The sequence below is a fragment of the Hippichthys cyanospilos genome, chromosome 4 (genome assembly GCF_059441005.1).
Source record: "Hippichthys cyanospilos isolate Australia breed blue-spotted pipefish chromosome 4, RoL_Hcya_1.0, whole genome shotgun sequence".
Taxonomy (NCBI): domain Eukaryota; kingdom Metazoa; phylum Chordata; class Actinopteri; order Syngnathiformes; family Syngnathidae; genus Hippichthys; species Hippichthys cyanospilos.
In genome coordinates this window covers 3,996,056-4,011,573 of record NC_142372.1, presented here as the reverse complement: position 1 = coordinate 4,011,573, position 15,518 = coordinate 3,996,056, and the positions used below count along the sequence as shown (strand labels likewise).

General features: G+C 37.1%; 1 long non-coding RNA gene across 3 annotated transcripts in view; it reads left to right on the top strand.

Annotated features, from left to right (window-relative positions):
- Positions 1-15,518, top strand: part of LOC148424324 (uncharacterized) — a 40,303-nt gene that overhangs the window by 15,243 nt on the left and 9,542 nt on the right. For 2 of the 3 annotated variants that reach the window (XR_015865340.1, XR_015865338.1), the window contains exon 1: positions 15,096-15,200. This is a non-coding gene — a long non-coding RNA (uncharacterized LOC148424324). Of the gene's footprint in view, positions 1-5,583; positions 5,657-15,095; positions 15,201-15,518 lie in introns of those variants that run through there. The other variant, XR_015865339.1, reaches the window with a different exon arrangement.

Genomic DNA, 15,518 nt, shown 5'->3' with positions numbered 1-15,518 from the left:
CTCGCTGGAATTACAGTAAAAATAAAAATCCGCGGCTGTCTGAAACACTGAACAGATCTCCGGCTGGGCCGACAGCTTTTCTCAAGTTTCAGAGACTTGTTTTTGTCCGCGGAGAGAAGGGAATGGTAAAAAGACCACCCCTACAGAAATTATTAGTCTGACTTAAAAACATAAAGCCTTTTTATTTCTGTTTTTGTGGAAAGTGACCCAATCAAAATAAATGATTGTACAACTTGTTTTCAAGGAGTACAGTGAAGTGCAAAGAAAATGAAATGAAATAAAATAGTGCAGTAGTGCCTCATTTTGGACACTGGGTGGCACCCAAATAATGACATACAGTAGAAAGAAGAAACCAAAGAAACTGTTAATGAGTAAACGCTGTGTGCTGTCAATACAATACTTTTAAAAGAAAAACAACACAAAATACGGAACAATAAGGAAAATACAAAGCCAAATATCTGGTCATGACCCAGACGGCGATGTCCGCCTATTATTAGTTACCAGGGCGATCGAAGGATTTAACCTGCGCTGAGCAGTAGCAGAGTGAAGCTAACGTTTCAACTGGTCACTTCCGCTTTTAAAAACCACGGCTGGCCCGCACGCCATATTTTTGACACCACTCTATAATGGCTTTGTTTTGTTAGGATTCAGTTTCACTTCCACTAACCTTAAAGGGATAGTGTGTAAGATTTAGGCCGTTTTTCATTCCGGACAGCAAAAGGTGCTCGATTTACCAAAGTCCGTAGCTATAACAAACATGGCCGCCTCCGGAGAAGTGCCACCCCCCGTGTAGTATCTTTCAATGATAACTATTAAAGCATACTGTTGGTCATTAAGAACACACTCATTTGGATATTTCTGAAATTTACAATCATTTAATATATTCCTTTTTAATAAAAAACTGTCTAAATCTTACACACTGTCCCTTTAAGCTCATTAATCATTTCACTGGCAAACACAATCAAATGACATCCAAGCTTTATATTATTTATGACTTTATTTTGCCGAACGAATCAGTCCTATTCATCTTGAAAAATCATCTCGCGGTCCGGATTAACCTCCCATGCGGACCGGATTTGGCCCGCGAACCCTAAGTTTGGGGAAAACTAATAAAAGAAAGATGGTGTTGCAATAATGTGAACAACCTGTGGCAAATTCCATGCGAGCGCAGGAGTGAGCATGTGTGTGGTGTCAGCATGTCTCTGATCTAATTAACAATGACCTGTTGTGATCAGAGGACAGACATGCGTCTCTCACCTCAGATACGGCCATGAGACGCTTGAGACACAGCGCACGGCAACATGATCCCGTGCCGCGGCACCGGGGATGAAAAACTCCGGCTCACGATTACCACTGAGAGTTTTTATTGAATCAATAAACACTTTGGGCTGCTTGACAGAGGAAATCACAGCAACATTTCTTTTAGGTCCTTCTCAAATAAGGGGAGGAGGAGGGAAAAGGGGGGGGGGGGTCTAAAGAAAGAGGCTTTGTTTTTGCTATGTGCAGTGTAAATGCAGTAAATGGCATTATTTATTTATTTATTTTCACATTCATTGGTTATTTTTCTTAGTTTTAGACTAACCTGTAACCTGCACAAACACTGTAAAAAGTAGTTAACAGTTGTTGAGAGTTGATTTATATTGCATTCTTTTTCTTTTGTACCGTATTTTCCGCACTATAAGGCGCACCGGATTATAAGGCGCACCCCCAACTAATGACATATTCTAAAACTTTTTCCATATATAAGGCGCACCGGATTATAAGGCGCACCCTTAATTAATGACATATCCGAAAACCTTTTCCATATATAAGGCGCACCGGATTATAAGGCGCACGCTCAATCAATGACATGTTTTCAAACCTTTTCCATATATAAGGCGCACCGGATTATAAGGCGCACCCTCAATTAATGACATATTCGAAAACCCTTTCCATATATAAGGCGCACCCTCAATCAATGACACATTTTCAAACTTTTTCCAAATATAAGGCGCACCGGATTATAAGGCGCACCCTCAATTAATGACATTTTAAAACTTTTTCAATCACAATATGGTAATACGCAAAGTAATAACAATAATAACTCAAATAATAACTCTAGACTCTCAATAGCATAATTACTCAATACAAAGCCTTTTTCCTGGGATCATCTGCGCCCCCCCTGGCATCATCATGGGGGGCCTGCCCCACTATTTGAGAAGCACTGCAATACTCAAAGTAATAACAATAATAATTCAAATAATAACTCTCAATGGCATAATAACTCAAAGCCAATATGAGCAACCTTGTTCAACTGTAAACACCCAAAAGAAACAGGTAAAGCTTATTTTATCACTTCATTCCCCATCTACCAATCCCAATCTCAATATTCATCCATATTTAAGGCGCACCTGATTATAAGGCGCACCATCAGCTTTTTCCAAAAATTAAGGCTTTTAGGTGCACCATATAGCACGGAAAATACGGTAATTTCAAAACACTGCTTTGGACACACATGGCAATGAAGTGCTGAGGTTTTCTGGGGAGGATCAGATCAGCACGTCATAAATTCATGTCCACAACAAGTACCACACTAGCTTCCCTCTTCTTCCTCTTCCTGTGTTGGCTAACAAGGAATCATAGTCATCCGCGGGCGCACATTTGCCTTAAATCAACGCTAAGAGAGAAGCAATAATCTTCGGCGGAGCGCGTCGCTCTCGGAAGGCCTGGCTTCGTTTTTAGCCCCGTGTTGTTTTTGGATTTCATGATGTCATCCTGGCAACGCTGTTCAGGCTACTCCTTAAATCCATGCTTCCATTTTTAAAACCCGCCATTAGCCAAGAGGGGGAAGCGGTGGTCGCTCCCCGCCGCTCCCCGTCGCTCCTTCGCGCACGCTTTGGTTTACGTGGGGCCGCTCCAAGCCAGACAACACCGCCCCAAAGTTCATCTTTGTGTTTACCAGAAAAAGAGGAAGGGGGGAAACAAACCCGGCCAAGATGGATTGCGGGCAGAGAAGAAGAAAGAAAGCTTTTGTGATGGCCGGGGATGTGGAAATGTGATGAGCTCATTCCGGGGGCGGGGGGGTGGGGGGGTTGGGGGGGGGGGGCACGAGTGATAAGATGCGCGTGGAAAAATCTGTCAAAGGCCCCTTAAGACGGTTTCGAAGAAAAAAAATCTTTTCTCCGAAGCGCCGTTGTTAACCAGTTTTGAATTTGAACATAATTCACTCCGGGATGGGTTGACCGATATAAATTGCTCAAATCTCCAGGAAGAAACGAGACAAATATTTTCGAGGATTGAACTGTGGCAGCCGTAAAAGCGTAGCTGGTTTTCAACTCGTTCGCTGCCATTGACGGCGATAGACGTCGATCTATTTTAACTGAGCTGCCATTGGATTTGTTAAAGCAGGGGCGGAGATAAAAAGTGTCTAAGGGTGGCGATTTTTTTTTTTTTTTTAATTTAATTAAAAAAAAAATTGTACTCACTTGCACTTTTATATTTACATACATGCGATAAAATAAAATCAATGATTTTTTTTCATAAATGAACAAATATGCCTTGATATGAAAAGGCAAAAAAAACCCAAAAAAACATTACATCTCAGGCTATTTTTTTCTCATGCTTTGAGCCCTGTGGACTATAGTCCAGTGTGGCGTTTTTGGGGCAATCTCCAGCTAATCAAAGGAAGACAAAAGAAGACTGTGATGATTTTGGGTTTGAACTGCTATTTTACCTGGCACCAGGGGGCACTCTCCACTAGTAAACACAACCAGTCGTGTTACTGTTGTCTTGGTGCGGTATTCTAACAATATGAGCGTGTCGTGTTATGTTGAAAATATGTCGGCGCTTCTATGTTGGAGGCACGATATTGCTGTAACCAAATTAGGATAATGCTTGCTAATATTTGTTTTCAAGCTGCAAACTCTCGAATTTTCATGCTTTCCACTTCATCATTTGACTGCTACTTGATTCAATCTCTTGACGACATACATCTTCATTTTCTCCACGTCGCTATGGAGACGCCGCCACGCAAGCAACGGGAAGGATCTCCTCGTCAAATTAGCCTCGTGTTCGGAAGATGACGCCGAGTCATTATGACTGGCTAGCAGCTGCGCGTTCGTTTTGCTTCTTTGTTACTATTATTTTTTTTTTTTCTTTCATTTACTGACGGATTCTGTTCGCGTCACCTTGCAAAGCTAAATTAAAAGAAAAATAAGTCATATAATGTCCCTGCCCGGCTAGTATTGCCCCCGAGGGCAGTAGTTCTCAAATGGGGGTACCCAGGTACCCCTGGGGGTACTTGAAAGAACTCCATGAGGTACTTGAGATGTTAAATAAAACAAACTAACAGGCAAAAAACCTTTAAAAAACTAATTTTGGCTTCAGTATGTTATTCAGTTTATTATTTTATTATTTTAATGTTCCCCCATACTAGAATGGTTCCACCAAACTTGTCAACTCGTTACCTGTTAAGTTACAGATCTGTCTCTGTCATGATCACAAAAGAGGACACTTTAAGTCGAATTGTTTTTTTTTGAATTTATCATGAATTTATCCTTTTTTTTTTTTGGAATAGGTCCAACACTTTTTGTTGACATGGACAATTATTTATCAATAATTATTTCTTTTTTATAACATATCAATTGTAACCCCAAAAGAGGACGACTTTGTGTTGAATATTTTTCTATGGACAAATATTTATTTATAATTATTTCTTTTTCAGAACGAGTCCGACACTTTGTGTTGATTATTTTTAATGGGCAAATATTTATTAATAATTAAGTTAATGATTTATTTTTGTGAACAGATCTCTACTGTAATCCAAAAAAAGGACGCTTTATGTTTTTCTGTGAACAAAAATGTATTTATCATTATTTCCATTTGAGAACGGGTTTACCACTTTATGTTGATTATTTTTTGTGGACAAATATTTATATTTATTTATTTATAATAATTAAGTTAATGATTTATTTTTGTGAACAGATCTCTACTGTAATCCAAAAAAAGGCCGCTTTATGTTTTCTGTGAACAAAAATGTATTTATCATTATTTCCATTTGAGAACGGGTTTACCACTTTATGTTGATTATTTTTTGTGGACAAATATTTATATTTATTTATTTATAATAATTAAGTTAATGATTTATTTTTGTGAACAGATCTCTACTGTAATCCAAAAAAAGGACGCTTTATGTTTTCTGTGAACAAAAATGTATTTATCATTATTTCCATTTGAGAACGGGTTTACCACTTTATGTTGATTATTTTTTGTGGACAAATTTATGAATAATTACGTTACTTCTTTTTGATTACAGCTCTGTTTTACGATCCAATTATTTGTGGACCAATACGAATGAAGTTTGAGGTTCTGAAGGAAACCGGTAGCGGTTGTTGTGTACCCCCAAACTATACTGTACCTCTTATATATTATAAATATATTATATATTATAAAATATTGCCATTTCTTCACCTCCCTGAATGCCATCTCCTGTTATTGCATCATCTTTTGCTGGCACTGGCCTGAAATCCTCATCGGAAATTGGACGCTCCGTTTGGGCTCACTACCGACTCTTACATCACCTTATTCTTGGCGTATGTTTTTCAGGCGCACGCACGCTGCAGAGGAGAGCGGCAGGGGCGCGATTGCATGCAGCTACCGTCCGGATGAATAAGCAAAGGTTGGTTTGAATGAAGAGCAGCAAACTTCCCGAACTGAATCCATTACGGCATTCCAAATTGCCTTTGCGTTGTCAAGGAACTCAATGTTAATTTTATTTCTAAATGACGATGCAAACAGATGACGCAACGCCACAAAAGTGAGAAAGCACTTGAGGAGATGACTTTTTTTAAAATCATGATGAATTCAGTTTCGCTCATGCGGTGACTTTGCATCCTGCGTCGGTGGGAAGGGGAAAAAAATGTCGGAGGTATCTCAGGCTCGCCATCTGGTTTGATGACTTCTTAGGAATTTATTAACATTAATTGACGAAGTTAAATGAAGCATAACACAAAGGCACTTCTATCTGTAAGATTTGACCGTTCAAGCAGCAAAATAAGTTAATAATTAAGTAGAAGGTGTTAGTATTGGATGTCACTGAATCATAATTGTGTCTTCATGCACTTCAATGTGTGGCCAGAGAGCGATTAACCCATTCAGTGCCAAGGACGTGTTTTCACGGGGTTTTTTTGGTGTGTTTTTTTAGGAGTCCAGATATTCACTCCCAGATACTTCAGTATTGATTTAATACTGAAGTATCTGGAAATTAATGACCATAATGTACTTAAGTATCGTTCTAATACTTAAGTATCTGGGAATGAATATCTGGACTCCTAAAAAAAAAAAAAATGTGAAAATACGTCCATGGCACTGAATGGGTTAATCACGCACTAGCCACACATTGAAGTACATGAAGAAACAAACATGATTCAATGACTTAAGATACTTAAGTATCGATCTAATACTTAAGTATCTGGGAGTGAATATCTGGACCCCAAAAAAAAAAAAAAAAACACGTGAAAATACGTCCATGGCACTGAATGGGTTAATCACTCACGGGCCACACATTGAAGTACATGAAGAAACAAATATGATTCAGTGACTTAAGATACTTAAGTATCGTTCCAATACTTAAGTATTTGGGAGTGAATATGTGGACTCCTAAAAAATAAATAAATAAATAAACGTGAGAATACGTCCATGGCACTGAATGGGTTAATCACTCACTGGCCACACATTGAAGTACATGAAGAAACAAATATGATTCAATGACTTAAGATACTTAAGTATCGTTCCAATACTTAAGTATTTGGGAGTGAATATGGGACTCCTAAAAAAATAAATAAATAAATAAACGTGAGAATACGTCCATGGCACTGAATGGGTTAATCACTCACTGGCCACGCATTGAAGTACATGAAGACACGAATATGATTCAGTGACTTAAGATACTTAAGTATTGATTTAATACTTAAGTACCTGGAAATTAATGTCCTTAATGTACTTAAGTATCGTTCTAATACTTAAGTATCTGGGAGTGAATATCTGGACACCTAAAAAAAAAAAGTGAAAATACGTGCATGGCACTGAATGGGTTAATCACTCACTGGCCACACATTGAAGTACATGAAGAAACAAATATGATTCAATGACTTAAGATACTTAAGTATCGTTCCAATACTTAAGTATTTGGGAGTGAATATGGGACTCCTAAAAAATAAATAAATAAATAAACGTGAGAATACGTCCATGGCACTGAATGGGTTAATCACTCACTGGCCACACATTGAAGTAAATGAAGACACAAATATGATTCAGTGACTTAAGATACTTAAGTATTGATTTAATACTTAAGTACCTGGAAATTAATGTCCTTAATGTACTTAAGTATTGTTCTAATACTTAAGTATCTGGGATTTAACATCCGGACGCTTAAAAAAAATGATGAAAATACGTTCTGGCATTGATTGAGTTAATGAGTTTAAAATTAGCGGAAGTGAAACAGATTCTTAACAAAACAAAGCCATACTCTTGCCCGCCCCGTTACGATAATTATGCTATATAATCAATCAATCAATCAATCAATCAATCAATCAAATTTTTTTTGTATAGCCCTAAATCACCGAAGTCTCAAAGGGCTTCCCAGATGAAAGGAGGTCATGTGGAGACCTCTTTCAAAAAAAGAAGTGGTACAGGGACATCTTTTCAGTGTAAGGTACACAACAGCATCCCCTGTCAAAGCTCCCACAAGGGGAAGGAAAAACTCCAAAACCCCAATTAGGGGAAAATCAGAAACCTTCAGAAGGGACCACAGGTGGGAGGAGCCCCCTTCCAGACCCGCAGGTTGAAGCGGATGCTGCATGTACCAAATACAGACAAATAGATAGACAAGAAGATTACAAATGCACAAACGTGCGTCAAAGCTCTACTTGAGCGATCAATCTTCCTCAAATGGTGTCGAACAACAACAAAAAAATCCTAATTTTGAAGTGACTGTACCCATACTTTTGCCGTGCATCTTATATTTGTGAACTATAATAATAATAAATAATACAGTATATCATATATATCTTAATAAATCTTATATATACTGATATATTATCTTAGTATACTATATCCTTACGACCGTATTTGTTTTTAGATGATCGCAGTCAGGGGTTTACCATCCACGGGCCCGATAAGAATCATTTGATTGACGCGTAGCCGGATATTAGCGCTCGCGGCGTATTCGTGTCGGATTTTCTCCGGGAGCGATGACCGCACGTCTAAGCCGCAGAGGCCCCGGCGAAGGTGCATTCCGCTTTCGCCGCAGTCTTCATCAAATTTAACTTTCCATTTTCCGCCTTTCCAAATCCCTAAAGCAGTGCCACAGTGGATCCATTTCACACCTGGAAATAGTTTCTCGGCACGCGGGTTGAGGACGGGCTTTATGGGATGGCGGCAGGGGCGGGGGGACGGTTCCGTCTCCGTCGAGCCAATCTTAGCCGCCGGCCTTCCCTAATTTCATCTACCGGGCCGCCCGAGCTCTCTCCTGGTCACCCTGCCCCGTTTCTCCCAAAAGACGTCGTGTCCTTTATTTAAACCTCTGTCGGACGCGCGGTCTATTCGCTGTGATTGGTTACAGCGCACGGCCGTGAAATTGTCTACACAAATCGGAACTATCGGCGTTAAACCCCGCCAATCTGCGAGCGTAAGGGTTGAGTAAAACAATTTCGTAAAACTTTTAGGAAAAATATGCAAGTCATGTGCTTTGGAGAATTAGCTGCGCAATCTCGAATCTGTTGCTCTAACGTGAAATAATAAACTTTGCCGTGGGATCTATGCAATATTTTTTTTTTTTCCTGCTAATTCTTTCTGTGTGGTCTGTTTGAAAAATTTGCGGTTTGTTTAGTCTTAGTTTAACAGGAAAATGAAGGGTCCGGATTATATTTGCTCACATATTTGCGACTGGTTGAAACGGCCATAAATGTAACCTCAGTAAAGGCAATCAGACGATAGTGAGATTGAAAATAAGCTTTCCAGAGATGTGAAAATATTATTATCAGATCAGGAGAATGCACGTGCGTGAGATTTTTAACAGGGTCTCTGCAGGTGCCTGCAAATCCAATTGAATGTTTTATAGTGCAATTACAGCATATAATTCTTTTCAAATTAAGAGAAAATGAATTAGAAGATTGAGCCTCTTGCTAAAGTTAGGTAATAATAAAAGATGAGGTAGAAAGTATTTCTTTTTTGAGTTAAGTTTTGACAAAAAGTATTTTTATTTGTTGAAATAAAATGTATGAAATTTGTTAGCTAAAATGTTTGTTTTTTCAAATGAAAATACAGCATATAGGTCATAAGAGTTTAATTTATTATTAAGAAAAACAAACTTTGTTCCTTAACCTCACTATTAAGAGTGTTTTTTTTTTTGTTTGTTTATGTTAAGCAAGGTGGTCAGTATCTGCGAAATGTAACAAAGTAACTTGTAATCAAGTACTCATCAAAGTTACTAATTCACCTTTTCAAGCAAATAATCGGTGAAATACCCTTGTATATATACAAGGGTATATATATATATGTGTGCGATGCATCAGTACCAAAAAACTGTCACGCAAACACACGTTAAACGACAAAAACAGGCGTTTTCATGATTGCGAAGGAGGCGAAAGGAGGAACGCTATCTCCATCAGTCAACAGCGGTTTCTTTAAAAGGACGAAGACAATTGCTCCCTTCATAACATAACCGAGTTCAACGTTGGGTTGGCAAAGCCAAAGCCGATTCATGGCGTGCCAGCATCAAACCCAATCTTGGCCCATTTCAAATTATATAACACAGTCAATGTAATGTAATACTTGTTTGAGGGCCATTGGCAAAGAAAATGTATGCGTTGTCCCGCAGAGGAATCAAAACGTTTCCATAAAAGAAGACACGGTATATGTGGGGAATCTTTGACTGGCTCACATTTTTTGGTCTACAATTTCACAATTGATTTGCAAGTCAAAATCTTTGTTTCTTCTGGGAAAAATTCATGCGTACCCGCTTTTTCTGTCAAAGTTTGAAACGTACGAATGCATTTGAATGCACCCTGTGCAGTGTAAGTAGCACTGGGGTCTATTGTCGCATTGTGCAAAGACGGCAAAATTGACCAGCCATTTCCTAGCATCCTTAACTCATTTGTGTCCTCATATATATATATATATATATATATATATATATATATATATATAACTCATTTGTGTCCTCATATATATATATATATATATATATATATATATATATATATATATATATATATATATATATATATCATATATATATATATATATATATATATATATATATATATATATATATATATATATATATATATATATATATATTTATTTACAGAGAGAGAGAGATTTTTTCGATTATGTTTCAAGTGTTTACGTTTATGTTTATGTTGTGGTACCAAATGGACTAAGCACTAAAGTAATAAATTACTTTAAGTACATAAGTGCCAAAAATAATTGCTTACTTCAGCCAATCAACTAGTCATGTAATTGATTACTTTATGTATTTATGTGGAAATCAATTGCGTATGTACTTTAGTTTCTACAGTAATTGGTTAGTACTTTAGTATCTAAAGTAATTCATTGCTTTTCTTAAGGTAATGACTTTAGTACTTTAGTTCCTGAAGTAATCACTTACTTTAGGGTCAATTGATCAACTTTAGTAATTGATTGATTAAAGTAATCAATTACTTAAGAACTCCATTACCTGTAGTAAATATCTTTAGTACTACCTAAAGCAACCCATAAGTGTATTACTTGATTATCTAAAGTAATCAGTTACTCTTGTAATTAATTCCCTAAAGTAAGTGATTAATTTAGTCCTTAAATCATTTTAGACTCTCATTTAGACAAAGCTTTGAAAAATATTGTAAGAAAAATATTTTAAAAAGTACACAAGCTTGAACACGTGGACTGGAATGGAGTTTAAAAACCGAATGGTGTTAATCAGCGATTAAATCTGATTTTTTTTTTTTTTTTTTTGGCGGTGTTTTGATGTTGGTAAAGATGTGACGCGATGACAATAAAAATGAAGTCATCGGCATGCAATGTGATGTTGTTTCCTCTTTTTGGCGGTAGTGAAGCCGACAGGAAGTACTGTAGATTTGTTTTTTTCTTTTAACCCTTGTGTGGTATTTTGACCACTTTTGGGTCATTTTTTTCCACATCATTCCCACACTGTTTTAGACAAAGGATGGCACTCTTTTGGTAGTGTGATCATTAAACGGTCGAGCGATGTTGAACTTTGAATCTTTGGGTGAAATTTCAGCTCCCTCTCTGTGCTTACCCTTTGATGTAAAGATCAAACGATTGGACAAATGATCAAGTTTGTTACATTTTATCTCCATTCTGAATCTCTGTAAATGAGAAACATGGTTCCGATTTTCACAATGAAAACCACGTGAATAATAGGAAAATAGTTTATTAAAAAAAAATCATCGTTTTTGTGCAAACTCCTTTTTCGACGATGTAAACCAAGACGCGGACTTTAATGAGACAGAGTTCATCTAAGATGAATGAACCCTTGCCTAAAAGTGTTTCCACCACTTACGATTCGCTAAATGCCCAGGCCTCATCTTAAAGCGCCAATGCGTAATTTACAGACCATATACACACACTTCAGAATGCATTAAAACACTCACCCCCTACGAAACCTAATTGAAGAACAATGTACACGTCTGATGTAAACAATCCCAATCCCCCGTTTACTCAAGACGTAAAAAACGCAACCTTTTACCCGCCACTTAAATATCGCCCAAAATGGAGTCTGCATCCATCCGTCTTTCTTATGCTAATTCACAAGTGAAAACAAAGACAGAGGAGATGGGATGGAGACCGCCAGACTTTGCTTTTGAAAGCAGATCTTAGGTGTATGGTCTGGCCTCACCACCGAGGGCCAATTTGCAGACGTTCATTTCCTCCAATCTGTCAGAGCGGACGGTCTAAGTGCGGGAGTGGGGGTTAAGTAGTGAATGGGACGGGGGGTGGGGGGGGGGGCTAATAAGAACCAATGAGACTCTTGGGATTTCGAAACCGCAGAGCCGCTAAGCATTTCAAAGCTCAGCGTCAGAAGGTTCTGCTACATTTGCTCCCAGTGGCACCTCTAGTTTTTTTTTTTTTTTTCCTCATAGGTGAGAGCCAAATGTGCAATCATAATAGTCCGCTTCACATTTTCTGTTTTGCAATGAATATACAAGGAAGTTGTATTATTTTTCCTTTGCTGGACCTTGCACAGAACAAGATCCATTTCTGGGGGATGTTTTTTTTTTTTTCAGTAAAACATGCGGCCAACAATGATGAGAAGTCCAGCCAACTTCTAAATAAACCCTACAATCGGGATGCTTTTATTTTGAAGTTGTTCCTGGCTCACTGACTTGTCTTTCTACAACATATTTGTCGCTAAAAGTTTGAGTCTCAACTTCCGAAATAAACATCTAAACGTTCTAAAATCACATTCGATTTTCAATTTAGGCCGCTAACAAACCGCAAAGTAATGTAATTAATTCACTGATTATGCTGGCCATCGAGCAGGAACTAGCCACTAGCTAGCAGCGCTACGGTGTCCTTAAGTGTAGTGGGGTTAATTTTCAAAAGCAGTTTAATACATGAAAATGACTGATCATTTTGTCTCATTGGAAAAAGCTGTCTAAAATTCACTTCATTCGGTTTAAATTTAAGTTATGATAAAAATATTGTAAACCTTGGTCGTTCATAATTAAATTGAAATTTTGTCTTCTCTGTTTATTTATATGCAATTTTTAACCAAGCAAAAAAGCAAAAGCATTCTAGCGTTTGCAAGCTAACACGCTAATCACTAGCTTGGATGCTAATTGCTAATTAATTGCTAATCACAACTTACTAGCGATTGCACTATACGTCATGTATAAAAATGTACGCGGTAAACTCATTTTTAACCAGCCCAAGCACATTTATTTGAGAGGAACTCAAATGTATCTGCCGTGACGTGATCACACGGAAATGGCGCGACAAAAAATGTCAGAATCACCTGATTGTCTTATACCTACAAACAGTAGACTAAGCATGCTAGCGTTTCCGAGCTAACATGCTAATCGCTAGCTTAGTTGCTAATCGCTAGTTCATTGCTAATCACTAGTTATCCTAAATCTAATTGCAATATCTCTGACACAAAACTAGAATGAACAAACCATGACTTTCTACTGACACTATAAATCACACAGAATATTTACAATATTCACACGTTTCACCGAACTTGACTAAAGACATTCTTTTTTAATTTTTTATTTACAAGACACTAAACAGGAAGTCCCTAACGCAACTACGCCGGTCTGCTTTTGACAATGATACATAACTTTAAACCTAAAAGACAGCAGCTCCTTAAACATTGAAACACAAAATTAAAAATAATACTGTACAAGGTTTCTCAGGCGCAAGAAAATGTGCATTTATTGTCATCAAAACAATAAAACAAATCTATTCTTACCAAATTTTAGAGGGTCATTCTTTTTTATTTACTGTCAGAGAAATAGAACGTCTTTTCATTATTTTTTTTTTAGCCAATCTTTTATGCATTTCATGTAACTTTTACAATAAGACTTTTTTTACATGCTCTTTAATATGGCGGCAGTTGGTCTGAAAATCCAGATGATGTGTCATATTGATGTTGTGGTTTCAATAATGGCACGTTATAAGAGGCTTATGGCGCCAGACCCCTCTCCTCTTGACATATATAATAGTTTGCTCAGAAGTTTTCTGCACAAGGCGGTCATACGAAACTAAACAGTTCGGTCTGAAGCTTTCGACCGCATTTGATGGAATTGACGTTTCCCTAAGCGGTTGTAATATTCCGCGTAGACAATATAGAAATAAATATGTGACCATCGCAGCTTGTAATTAGCAACATGCAATAACCGTAGTTTGATTTTTTTTTCAAATCGGCCTAGATTGTTCTCGCGAGACACTCTTTTGAATGGCCTTGCAAAGAATATGAATTCTGGATTTAACTCCCTGAAGCGGATTATTGTGAATTCATATTTACTCTCATCCACTCCATACATACAGCAAAAGACAGTATGTATTTTTCCACGGTCCACAGAAAAATATTAAACATAAAGTGTCTTGTTTTGGTGTAACAGTAGAGATCTGTTCACAAAAATAAATCATTAACTTCATAACTAATAAATATTTGTTCACAAAAATAATCAGTGTAAAGTGTCAGATCTGCTCTCAAAAATAAATAACTATAAATAAATGGTGGTACACACAAAAATATCAAACAAAGAGCGTCCTGTTTTGGGGGATTACAGAAGCGATATAGTTACATAAATAAATCATTAACTTAGTTATTAATATATATTCGTCCACCAAAAATAATCAACGTAAAGTGTCAGACCTCTTCTCAAAAAGACATATTTTAAATAAAATTTTGTCCACAAATAACAACAACTTAAAGTGTCCTCTTTTGGGATCATAGCAGAAATAAAGCATTCACTTGACTGGAAACGAGAGGAGGCCTTTGACAAGTTGGCTCCAACTATTCTAGTACGGGGGAGGATCTGTTTTTTTACAAAAATGGAATTGAATAACCAACTGAATTTGTTTTATGAACATATTTTCCTCAAACATCTCAAGTAGCCCCTGAAGTTCCTTCAAGTACCCCTAGGGGCACTAGTACCCCCATTTGACAACCCCTGCCCTAAGCAATAATTAAGTTTAACTAACAATTTTGGACAAATATGTATCATATCAAATCTACACATTTATTAATGGCAAATGAAATCCAAGCATTTGCATATACAGTGATCCCTCCTACTTTGCGGTCTCAGCTATCGCGGTCTCAGTACTTCACGGGTTTTTCCAGGAAAAATGAAAAAATGCTCAAAATAAAAAATAATTTAAAAAATGCGCAAAAATGGAAAAAATAGAAAAAAGCAAAAAAAAGTACATTATAGAGTACTGTATTCATCAAATAACTAAGTAATATTAGTTAATAACTATGTTAAGAATTCTTCAAGCGTCAGAGTTCATGACGTTTTTTATCTTATTTTGAAATGCATGCTTTTAATTTGTCGGGTCGCGTTGCATTTCCGTTTCCTGTTTCCGTTCTCTGTGTGTCATTCGGCTGTAACTGTGACGTAGTGAATGACAACATAAACTCATATTTATAGTTTATTATCATTTATGTTGATAACGCACGCTCCTGCCTATGTTTAGTAAGTGATGAGTGTTTATTCTGTTTGTGTTCGTTTGAGTAGAGGTTGCACTTCATTGTTAGTAGTTGTTGTTAGTTGTTGCTAACCCGCTAATGTCGGCTAAAAATACAGTAAATTCATAGATTAAATTTCGGCAAGTGTTTAAATGTTAGTTGACTGACTTTAAGATTGTTGTCGATTTATTATTCAACAGATACTACATGATACACCATACATGAGCCAAAATAAATGTGAAGTTCAAAGTGATGACTTGCGTACTCTCAAAATTCTCAACAAATTCTCAACACACTAGGTAATATTAGTTATTTAATGAATATA